This window comes from Nicotiana attenuata, unplaced genomic scaffold (assembly GCF_001879085.1).
Source record: "Nicotiana attenuata strain UT unplaced genomic scaffold, NIATTr2, whole genome shotgun sequence".
Taxonomy (NCBI): Eukaryota; Viridiplantae; Streptophyta; class Magnoliopsida; order Solanales; family Solanaceae; genus Nicotiana; species Nicotiana attenuata.
Window position 1 is genome coordinate 231,210 of NW_017671753.1, and position 9,532 is coordinate 240,741.

General features: G+C 40.9%; 1 pseudogene; it reads left to right on the top strand.

Moving 5' to 3' along the window:
• Positions 1 to 7,977: 7,977 nt before the first annotated feature.
• LOC109210023 lies at positions 7,978 to 8,988 on the top strand (annotated as a pseudogene).
• Positions 8,989 to 9,532: the final 544 nt, after the last annotated feature.

Genomic DNA, 9,532 nt, shown 5'->3' on the forward strand with positions numbered 1-9,532 from the left:
GCGGACCGCATTTCTATCGCAAAGTGAGTCAGTGTGTTAGTCAAATTTGAGGTCAAAATGCGGTCCATTATGCGATCGCATAACTGATATGCGGACCGCATAGTCGTCGCATAATCATCTTGGAATTTTGTAAAGGGCAGTTATGCGGTGCATTATGCGACTGCAGAACGGGTATGCGGACCGCATTTCTGCCGCAAACCCAGACAATAGGATCAGATTCTTGGAGCACTTTTGCGGTCCATTCTGCGGGCCGCATTTCTTCTTTGCGATCGCAAATGCGATCGCATACCTGACTCGGGGCTCCTATTTGTTTCTTCTAAATATTAAACCCGACCCCTTCTTCAATTAAACACCCCAACCCTCATTTTAACATATTTTCTGAACAAACTAGAGATAGGGAAGAGAGAGTTCTTGAGAGAGAAAGTCCTACCTTCATCAATTTGATTCGTCAAAGTCACCCGGGCCGGGAAATTTCAAGCAATTGTCTTCATCTCCGTTCTTGCAGGTAAAATATCCAGCCTTTTTTCATTGGTTTTCAGATTTAAACAAAAGGGATTCTTATGCATTGATTCTTGAAAATAATAGTTGAAAACATTCATGCATGTTCTCTAATACCTACAATCTAGTAAAAAGAATTGGGTAGGAGTATAGACTTGCAAAAGGAGCGGTTGATAACCTAAATAAGTTCGGGTAGTAATTGTGAACTTCAATTCTAAGATATATGTGTTAACTTGTGAACTAGGTTGTCGGTACTAGGCTGTTTATGAGCCGAAGTAGAAGTAAAAAGGGAAATTCGATTCCGGGTATGTATGGCTAACTTTGACCTTTGTAAAGTCACCTTGTTTGGTGTACGAGTATTTGGTATGTGATATCTATGTGGACTATTTGTGAATTCTTGTGATTGATATGCCTTGAACGTTGTTGGTTAAGTCTCCCGATATAATGGTGTAAGTAAATGGCAACAAACCAAGTGTGTGTGTGTGAATGTGTTTATGTGGTAAAAGCTGTGTAACAAATGATGGAAAGAAATCGTGATTGATGCAATTGAAACAACTGTGGTAATATCGTATGTGACTTGTCGTGGGCAATTATCGTTGTGACTTAAATAGTATGCGGGCTGTTGTATATGATGGAAATGGTATTGATGGTTATGTAAATTCTTTGTGATTTGTTGTGGTTGTCGTGTGAAATGTGATTTGTTGTTGTTGTTGTGTGAAATGTGATTGTTCGGTGGGATCGGGTTGCGCGCCGCAACACGAAGTAATAAGGTGTGGGTTGTGGTGATAAGGGTGGCCGAGGTAATAAGGGTGGAAAAGTGATCGAAATCACTATTGAAATGAACATATGTGAAAGTTGTGAAATCATTGATATGATGAAATAATGTTGAAAGGGGAAAAGGGGAGATTGTGAAACTTGTTTGGCTTTGGTTGTTCCTTTCATGTGCATTTGATTGTTGATTCTATTACTGTTCGTTACTTGTGTATTGTTTGAGTTTACTTGGGGTAAAGTTTGTTCATACATACCAGTACAATTCAAATGTACTGACGTCCCTTTTGCCGGGGGCGCTACATTCGTGTTATGATTGTAGGTGCATCTATAGCAGGTACTCCAGTCCACCGACAGTAGCACTCCTTCACTTCCCGTCAGCTAATTTAGTGAGCCCCTTTCCTCTCGGGGCCCTGCGTGGCTCATGCCGCTTTTCTCCCCGGAGTCTTATTTTTGGTATTTGTGTAAGGTATAGCCAGAGCCTTGTTATCGGCAAGTGTTATAAAACTCTTTTGTACCCTTAGAGGCTCCGTAGACAGGAAACGTGGGTTATGTACTTATGTATTTTGTATATGGGCAGTATAACTTGTAAACCACGCTAAGTAACCATGTATGTTATGTATAATTCGTAAAAAGGTGTTTTAATTATAAATGGCTATTCCCTTTGATTAATGAGTAATGAAAACACAGGGTAGCACGTGGGATAGGAAAGGCACCCAGGTCCGCTTGACTGGGGCTACCCGATCGAGTGCCGGTCGTGTCCCTCGATTTTGGGGCATGACAGCCGGATTTGTGTGCCCAATGAAGATGGGCTTCGGGAGCTGATTCTGGAGGAGGCTCATAGCTCGCGATATTCTATTCATCCAGTAGCCGCGAAGATGTATTAGGATCTGAGACAGCATTACTGGTGGCGGAGAATGAAGAAAGATATTGTAGGATTTGTAGCTCGGTGTCTCAATTGTCAGCAGGTGAAATATGAGCATCAGACACCGGGTGGCCTGCTTCAGCGGATGGTTATTCCCGAGTGGAAGTGGGAGCGGATCACTATGGATTTTGTAGTTGGGCTTCCACGGACTTTGAAGAAGTTCGATGCTATTTGGGTGATTGTGGATCGGCTGACCAAGTCCGCGCACTTCATTCCTATCTGTACTACTTATTCTTCCGAGTGGTTAGCAGAGATATATATTCGGGAGATTGATCGGTTGCATGGTGTCCCAGTTTCCATCATTTCAGATCGGGGCACTCAGTTTACTTCCCAGTTTTGGAAGTCTGTTCAGCGGGAATTGTGTACTCAGGTTGAGTTGAGCACAACTTTTCACCCTCAAACGGACGGGCAGTCCGAGCGCACTATTCAGATATTGGAAGATATGCTACATGCTTGTGTTATTGATTTCGGAGGGTCATGGGATCAGTTTCTACCGCTTGCAGAGTTTGCTTACAACAACAGCTACCAGTCGAGTATCCAGATGGCTCCATATGAGGCTTTGTACGGGATGCGGTGTAGATCTCCAGTTGGTTGGTTCGAGCCTGGTGAGGCTAGGCTATTGGGGACAGATTTGGTTCAGAATGCCTTAGATAAAGTGAAGGTGATTCAGGAGAGACTTCGTACAGCGCAGTTGAGGCAAAAGAGTTATGCTAACAGGAAGGTTAGAGATGTGTCCTTCATGGTCGGTAAGAAGGTTCTGTTGAAGGTCTCGCCCAAAAAAGGTGTTATGAGATTTGGAAAGAAGGGGAAGTTGAGTCCGCGGTTCATTGGGCCTTTTAAGGTACTTCGGAGGATTGGAGAGGTGGCTTATGAGCTTGCTTTGCCACCCAGCTTGTCGAGTGTGCACCCAGTGTTCCATGTTTCTATGCTCCAGAAGTACATTGGAGATCCGTCTCATGTTCTGGATTTCAGCGCAGTTGGAGGATGATTTGATTATGATGTGGAGCCAGCAGCTATTCTGGAGCGTCAGGTTCGAAAGTTGAGATCAAAAGATATATCTTCGGTGAAAGTGCAGTGGAGAGGTCGGCCCGTGGAGGAGGCTACCTGGGAGATCGAGCGGGAGATACGGAGCAGATATCCTTACCTGTTTGAGGCTTCAAGTATGTTTCTTGACTAGTTCGAGGAAGAACGTTTATTTAAGTTGGGGAGGATGTGACGATCCGACCGGTCGTCTCATGAGTTACCGCTCCATTTCCCCCATTTCTGCTTCTTTATGCCTTGTTTATCCGTGTTTTGAGGTATCGGGTTGGTCGGATTGGATTCAGATTGGTTTGGTGAAGTTTGAGACACTTAGTCTCTTTTAGGAAGGCTTAAGTTGGAAAAAGTCAACCGGATGTTGACTTATGTGTTAGAGGGCTCGGATGTGAGTTCCGATGGTTCGATTAGCTTTGGGAGGTGATTTATGACTTAGGAGTGTGATCGGAATGGGTTTTGGAGGCTTTGAGTAGATTTAGGCTTGAATTGGCGGAGTTGAGATTTTGGCGATTTCCGATTGTTAGGCGAGATTTTGATATAGAGGTCGGAATGAAACTCCGAGAGTTGCAGTAGCTTCTTTATGTGATTTGGGATGTGTGTGCAAAATTTCAGGTCATTCGGACGTGGTTTGGTTGGGTTTTTGATCAAAAGCGTATTTCGGAAGATTTTAGAAACTTAAGCTTGAATCCGATGTGTTTTGGTTGAATTGATGTTGTTTGAAGTGTTTTGAGGATTGGAACAAATTTGAATAAGGTTTTAGGATGTATTGGTGCTTTTGGTTGAGGTCCCGGGGGCCTCGAGGTGAGTTCAGATGGTTAACGGGAAGATTTGGGACTTGAGAGAATGCAGAAATTTTGCTGCTTCTGGTGTTTTCGCACCAGAACCGCGTATGCGGGAGAAGAACCGCAGAAGCGGTTTTGGAAGAAACGTCTGGAACTGCAGATGCAGTAGAGGGCCAGCACCTGCGGAGCCGCAGATGCGGCGAGTGCACCGCAGATGCGTTTCTGGTCCCATAAGTGAATTCCGCAGAAGCGGTTGGTTAGACCGCAAATGCGGTACCGCAGATGCGGAAAGGCCTGGGCAGACCATATATGTTATTTCATTTTGCGACTTTGGGTTATTTCACCATTGTTGCCTTCGACCTTGGAGCTTTTTGGGTGATTCTGAAGAGAGAAATCAAGAGACTTCGTTAAGGTAAGGATTTTTTGACCAAAAACACACTTCTATGGTATATTTTCATGGATTAAGACTGAAATTAAAGGAATTAAAGGACTAAAAATGGAGGATTAGGGCTTGAGTTTAAGAAGCCTTTAAATGGGGATTTGAGGGGTCATTTGGACTCCGATTTTAGTAATTTTGATATGTATGAACTCGTGGAGAGATAAGGAATCCGTTGGTGTAAAAATTTCTAAGTTTCCAGAAGTGGGCCCGGGGCTCGGGTTTTGCTAATTTCGGGATTTTTGGTATTTTTCAATTATTTTCGCTTGGGATTTGTTCCCTTAGCATATTTTGACGTCCTCGTTCTGATTTTGGATAGATTCGACGCGTGTGGAGGCCAATTCGAAGGGCAAAGGCATCACGAGCTAGAGATTTAGCCGGTTCGAGGTGAGTAATGATTGTAAATGATGTCCTAAGGATTTGAAACCCCGGATTGCACATCGTACTGCTATGTTGAGGTGAGACACACGCTTGCTGACGAGCGTGGGGTCGTACACTATTGGGAATTGTGACTTTGTCTGTTCCAGTTGATAATTATAGCGCGTATTTGACTGAAACTTATTTGCTATCACTATGATTTGGGCTGGATGCCATATTTGGGCTTCGTGTTAACTGTTTGAAACTTCGGGGCTTTTTATTGATATTTCCTCACTATTTTGAATTACTACTTGAACTCAGTCATGTTATTTTCCACTGTTTTACCACTCAGCCATTTTTACTCGATTTTGAGACTTAAATGATATTTTAAATGATGTTTTGGGCTGAGAAACACTGTTTTACTATAGCCCAAGGGGCTTGTGAGTATTTTTGATTGAGTAAGCCGAGGGCCAATGTTGTGAGGAGACACTGATACTGATTTGAGGGCGAGGGCCTGAGATACGCCACGAGGTGGCTTGATTGATATGAGGCCGAGGGCCTAGATTAATGCCACGAGATGGCTTGTTATTGCGCTTGGGTCCTAAGGGGCCCCTCCAGGAGTCTGCACATCCCCAGTGAGTGCGGGTACCCAGTGTGATGTGAGATTGAGCTCGAGGGGCTGTTATTGTTCTGAGATTGAGCCCGAGGGGCTGTTGTTGTTCTGACTGTTGCCCGAGGGGCGGATGTGGTGATATTGTGCCCGAGGGGCGAGCTTTTATTTATTTACTGTACCTTAATTATCTGTCATTTACCTGTTTACTTGTTGCAAGAGGATTTTACTTGTATTTTCACAGGTTTGCTGTTTTTAAATGATTTTTTACTGCTTCATCATAGAATGTCTTGTGCCTTGCGTGTTTTCTTACTTTCAGTCATTATTTACATTTGTTACTCACCGAGTTGGAGTACTCACTTTACTCCCTGCACCCTGTGTGCAGATTCAGGCGTAGCTGGTCCAGCTCCCGAGTGCTGATTCATTCCAGCTTCAGGCGGATCTTCGAGGAGTCTTTAGGTAGCTGTTGGTGTTTCGCAGCCTGGAGCTCCTCTCTATCCATCTTTTTTTTCACAGTCTTAGTTCAGCACTTCAAACTCTGTAGTTATCTTTGAGTATTGGATACTGTTAGATGCTCGTGACTTGTGACACCCCGGTTAGGGCTGTGTTGGGTTATGTTTCCGCACTTTATTGACATTATTCCCTACTTAATACTATTAATTCATGTTTTAGACTGTTTTATGTTGATTAACTGCTTAAAAAGGTAAATTGGGTTTAGTTGGCTGGCCTTGTCTTCACGAGAGGCGCCATCACGACCGGGTTGGGATTTAGGGTCGTGACATGATCATTGTTGAGCATTGGCTCAAGTTGAGACTTATGTTGTGAGGATTGTTGAAACAAGATGAGTATATTGTTGTTTTCCTTGCCGGGATGTTATTGCTTAATATATTGTTTCTCTTGCCGGGATATTATTGTTATACTATTGTTCCCTTGCCGGGATTCTTTTGTGATTGGTGTTGATTTGTATATTAGGATCGGGTTGCATGCCGTAATAATATTATATATGGATCGGGTTGCGCGCCGCAACAATATTATATATGGATCGGGTTGCACGCCGCAACAATATTATATATATGGATCGGGTTGCACGCTGCAACAATATTATATGGTATCGGGTTGCACGCCGCAGCTGTATTATATGATTGGGATCGGGTTGCACACCACAACAAGATACAATGAAAGTGAATATTGATTTTATGGTGAGGACGAGAGTAAAAGCACGAAGGGTTATTCCGTGCACTTGTTACTGTTTTCCCTATTCTTGCTCTTAATTGAATTGTGGTGTTCTTGTGCTTCTTTACTGAAATCTTGTTTGTACTTGATATTCCCCGCAGCATGTTTCCCCTTCCCGTCTTTAACTGCCATTTTCTGTTATTATTACTTGTCGTATAGGATATAACTGCACATGTTTATTTGGTAGTCTTGTCCTAGCCTTGTCACTACTTCGCCGAGGTTAGGCCCGACACTTACTAGCACATGGGGTCGGTTGTGCTGATACTACACTCTGCACTGTGTGCAGATCCCGATGCCGAAGCTTTTGGACCACATTGAGGTTGCTACCTACAGTCCAGCGGCGGAGACCTGAGGTAGTCCTGCAGACGTCCGCAGGCCTTGGCGTCCCCCTTTATCTTTCCATTTTGTTCTTATGTATTTCAGAGATAGATTTGTATTTATCTTTCAGACCACTGTTTGTAGTATTCGTAGATTGTCCGTGACATTGTGGCACCAATTCTGGGTAGAATTGTATTTTGGATTATCGTACTAGTATTTAGTTAAACTATTAGATTTCGTCTTCCGTATTTCGGTTTATTATGATTACTCCGCTGTTGATCACATGTTAATTCGTAAATGCAAAAAGTTAAGGAAAAAGGGTAATAAAATCTGTAATACTCGGCTTGCCTAGCTTTCATGAGTAGGCGCCATCACGACTCCCGAGGGTGGAAAATCCGGATGGTGACAGGGTATTAGAAGAAAAATCGAAAAATCGAATTAACTCAAAATTTTTTATTGAACTAAATTGACGTTTTAAAAAACAATTTGAGCTAATCTTATATTGGTTTTGATGATTGAATTTAGCTTTGAAGATTAGTGAATTTTTCGTCGGATAACTAAGAATTGATAAAAGTCTGACGTTGGTACTATCTTGGATCCTATTTCAATTTCAAAGGTTAACTTATAAGGTAAGGATTGCTCAACACCGTTTAACAAGCAAATCCGATTTTGTGGAACACTAACATAGCATGTTTTGTGTCATTGTTGCTTTCAAGTTTAATTCTAATATGGTTATTCTTTGTGGGGAGAATAACTAGTTACTGAAAATTTGAACATGAGGAACATGTGTTATTTATTTATCTCCAAATTTCAAAATTACTAGAACTGTACAATAATTTGCTTCACATTATTATTTTTCTTTTTCTTTTTTGCTTCAAAAGATAACTAAAAGTTTTTCTACTCTTATTTCATTGCCTATAAATACCTCTACTGTGTTAGCATTCATTAAGAACTCTGAATCGCAATCTTTCTTTTTATTAAAATTCCTATCCTTTTTTACTCATTCAAAGAGACTATGGCTCGCTCCTTGCGTTTCACGGCATTTGCAGTCTTATCAATGATGCTTTTTGTTGCCTATGGTTTGTCTCCATTTATTCCTCTAAAACCCTATAAAAATAAAAAAATATAATGTATAATATAACCCAATTTCTTGTTATCCAGTCACTTAATTACCCAAGTCTTCTTTTATGCAAAATAAATATGAATTATATCTGCATGATTAGTTTAAATTATGATAATGAACATAAAGCTACACTTATGATTTTTTCGAGTAATTTGTTTTTTATTACCGCATAAAGTTTTAAGTGTGGTCATATTTTTTATGTATTTGTTGTTAGATTGACTAACTAATATATAGTATGCGTCTGGTGGCTTTGAGAAATCCTGAAAAAATGTACGTGTTTGCAATAGTTCTTTCAAAATAGTAAAAGAACAATATATTTCTTTAGTGAAAAAAGGTAGACTATTGTGCAAAGCATGCCACATTCACGCAGGGTCCGAGGAAGGGCTGCAAACCAAGGGTTGTGATGTAGACCATTTACTCTAATAAAAGCATTAGTGGCTGCTTCCACTGTTTTAATCGCTCGAACGCGTTTCTCCAAGGCTCCGACCCCTTCAACATATTTCCTTAAGAACCGTGAATTTATTCATGTTTAAAAGCTTTCTTTCAATTCCATCTTTTCTTTTGTTCTAACATTAGTAAGTACTTGTGAATGATTGTAGAGGTGCAAGCTAGAGACGCAAAGCAGAAAGCAATACATTCCCTGGAATATGCATTACCAAACAACCATGCAGAAAAGCTTGTATCAGTGAGGGATTTACTGGTGGTCATTGTAGCAAAATCATCAGAAGGTGTCTATGCACTAAGCCATGTGTGTTTGATGAGAAGATGATCAAAACAAGAGCAGAAACTTTGTCTGAGGAAGCAAAAACTTTGGCTGCAGCTTTTTTTGAAGAAGAGATAATGAATAACTAACTAGAGATTAGAAGAAAGGATTAATTCAGTGTCACACATAATAAAATGCTGCCTTTCTTAAAAGTGTAGCTAATGTTGTGTTCTAATTTGCTTTTAGTTGCCTTTTGTTACACTTTAAATAAGTGTGGCACGTCAATCCTTTTTGGATCTTGTACCAAGTTTATATATGTTTAAATGAAAAATGATCTTCTATGGTCATTGCAATTCTATTATATTCCAAGCACAAAACATCATTATTTTTCTTGCTCCTTATTGAGAGGCAATAAGAAATAGATGACTTATTTTTTTCAAGAACCACCTTATCAGTGTGGGGTCAGGCGTGACTCCGACTTATATATATCACAAAAGAAGAGAACATAGAAGATGACATAAACCTTTGCTTCCAATACAAAGTGAACCCTACAGTGTACAACTATCATGTTATTGCTATCCATAATCAAAAGTGAAATTCGTTGTTTGTGCTTTCAACGTAAAGTTGGGTAGATCATCATTATCATTCTTCCAAAGTTTTAGCTGCCAAAGAAATAGCAAAATCTCGTGTGAAGAATAAACACTACTAGAATTCCGGAAAAAAGCCATCAAAAAATAGCGATCA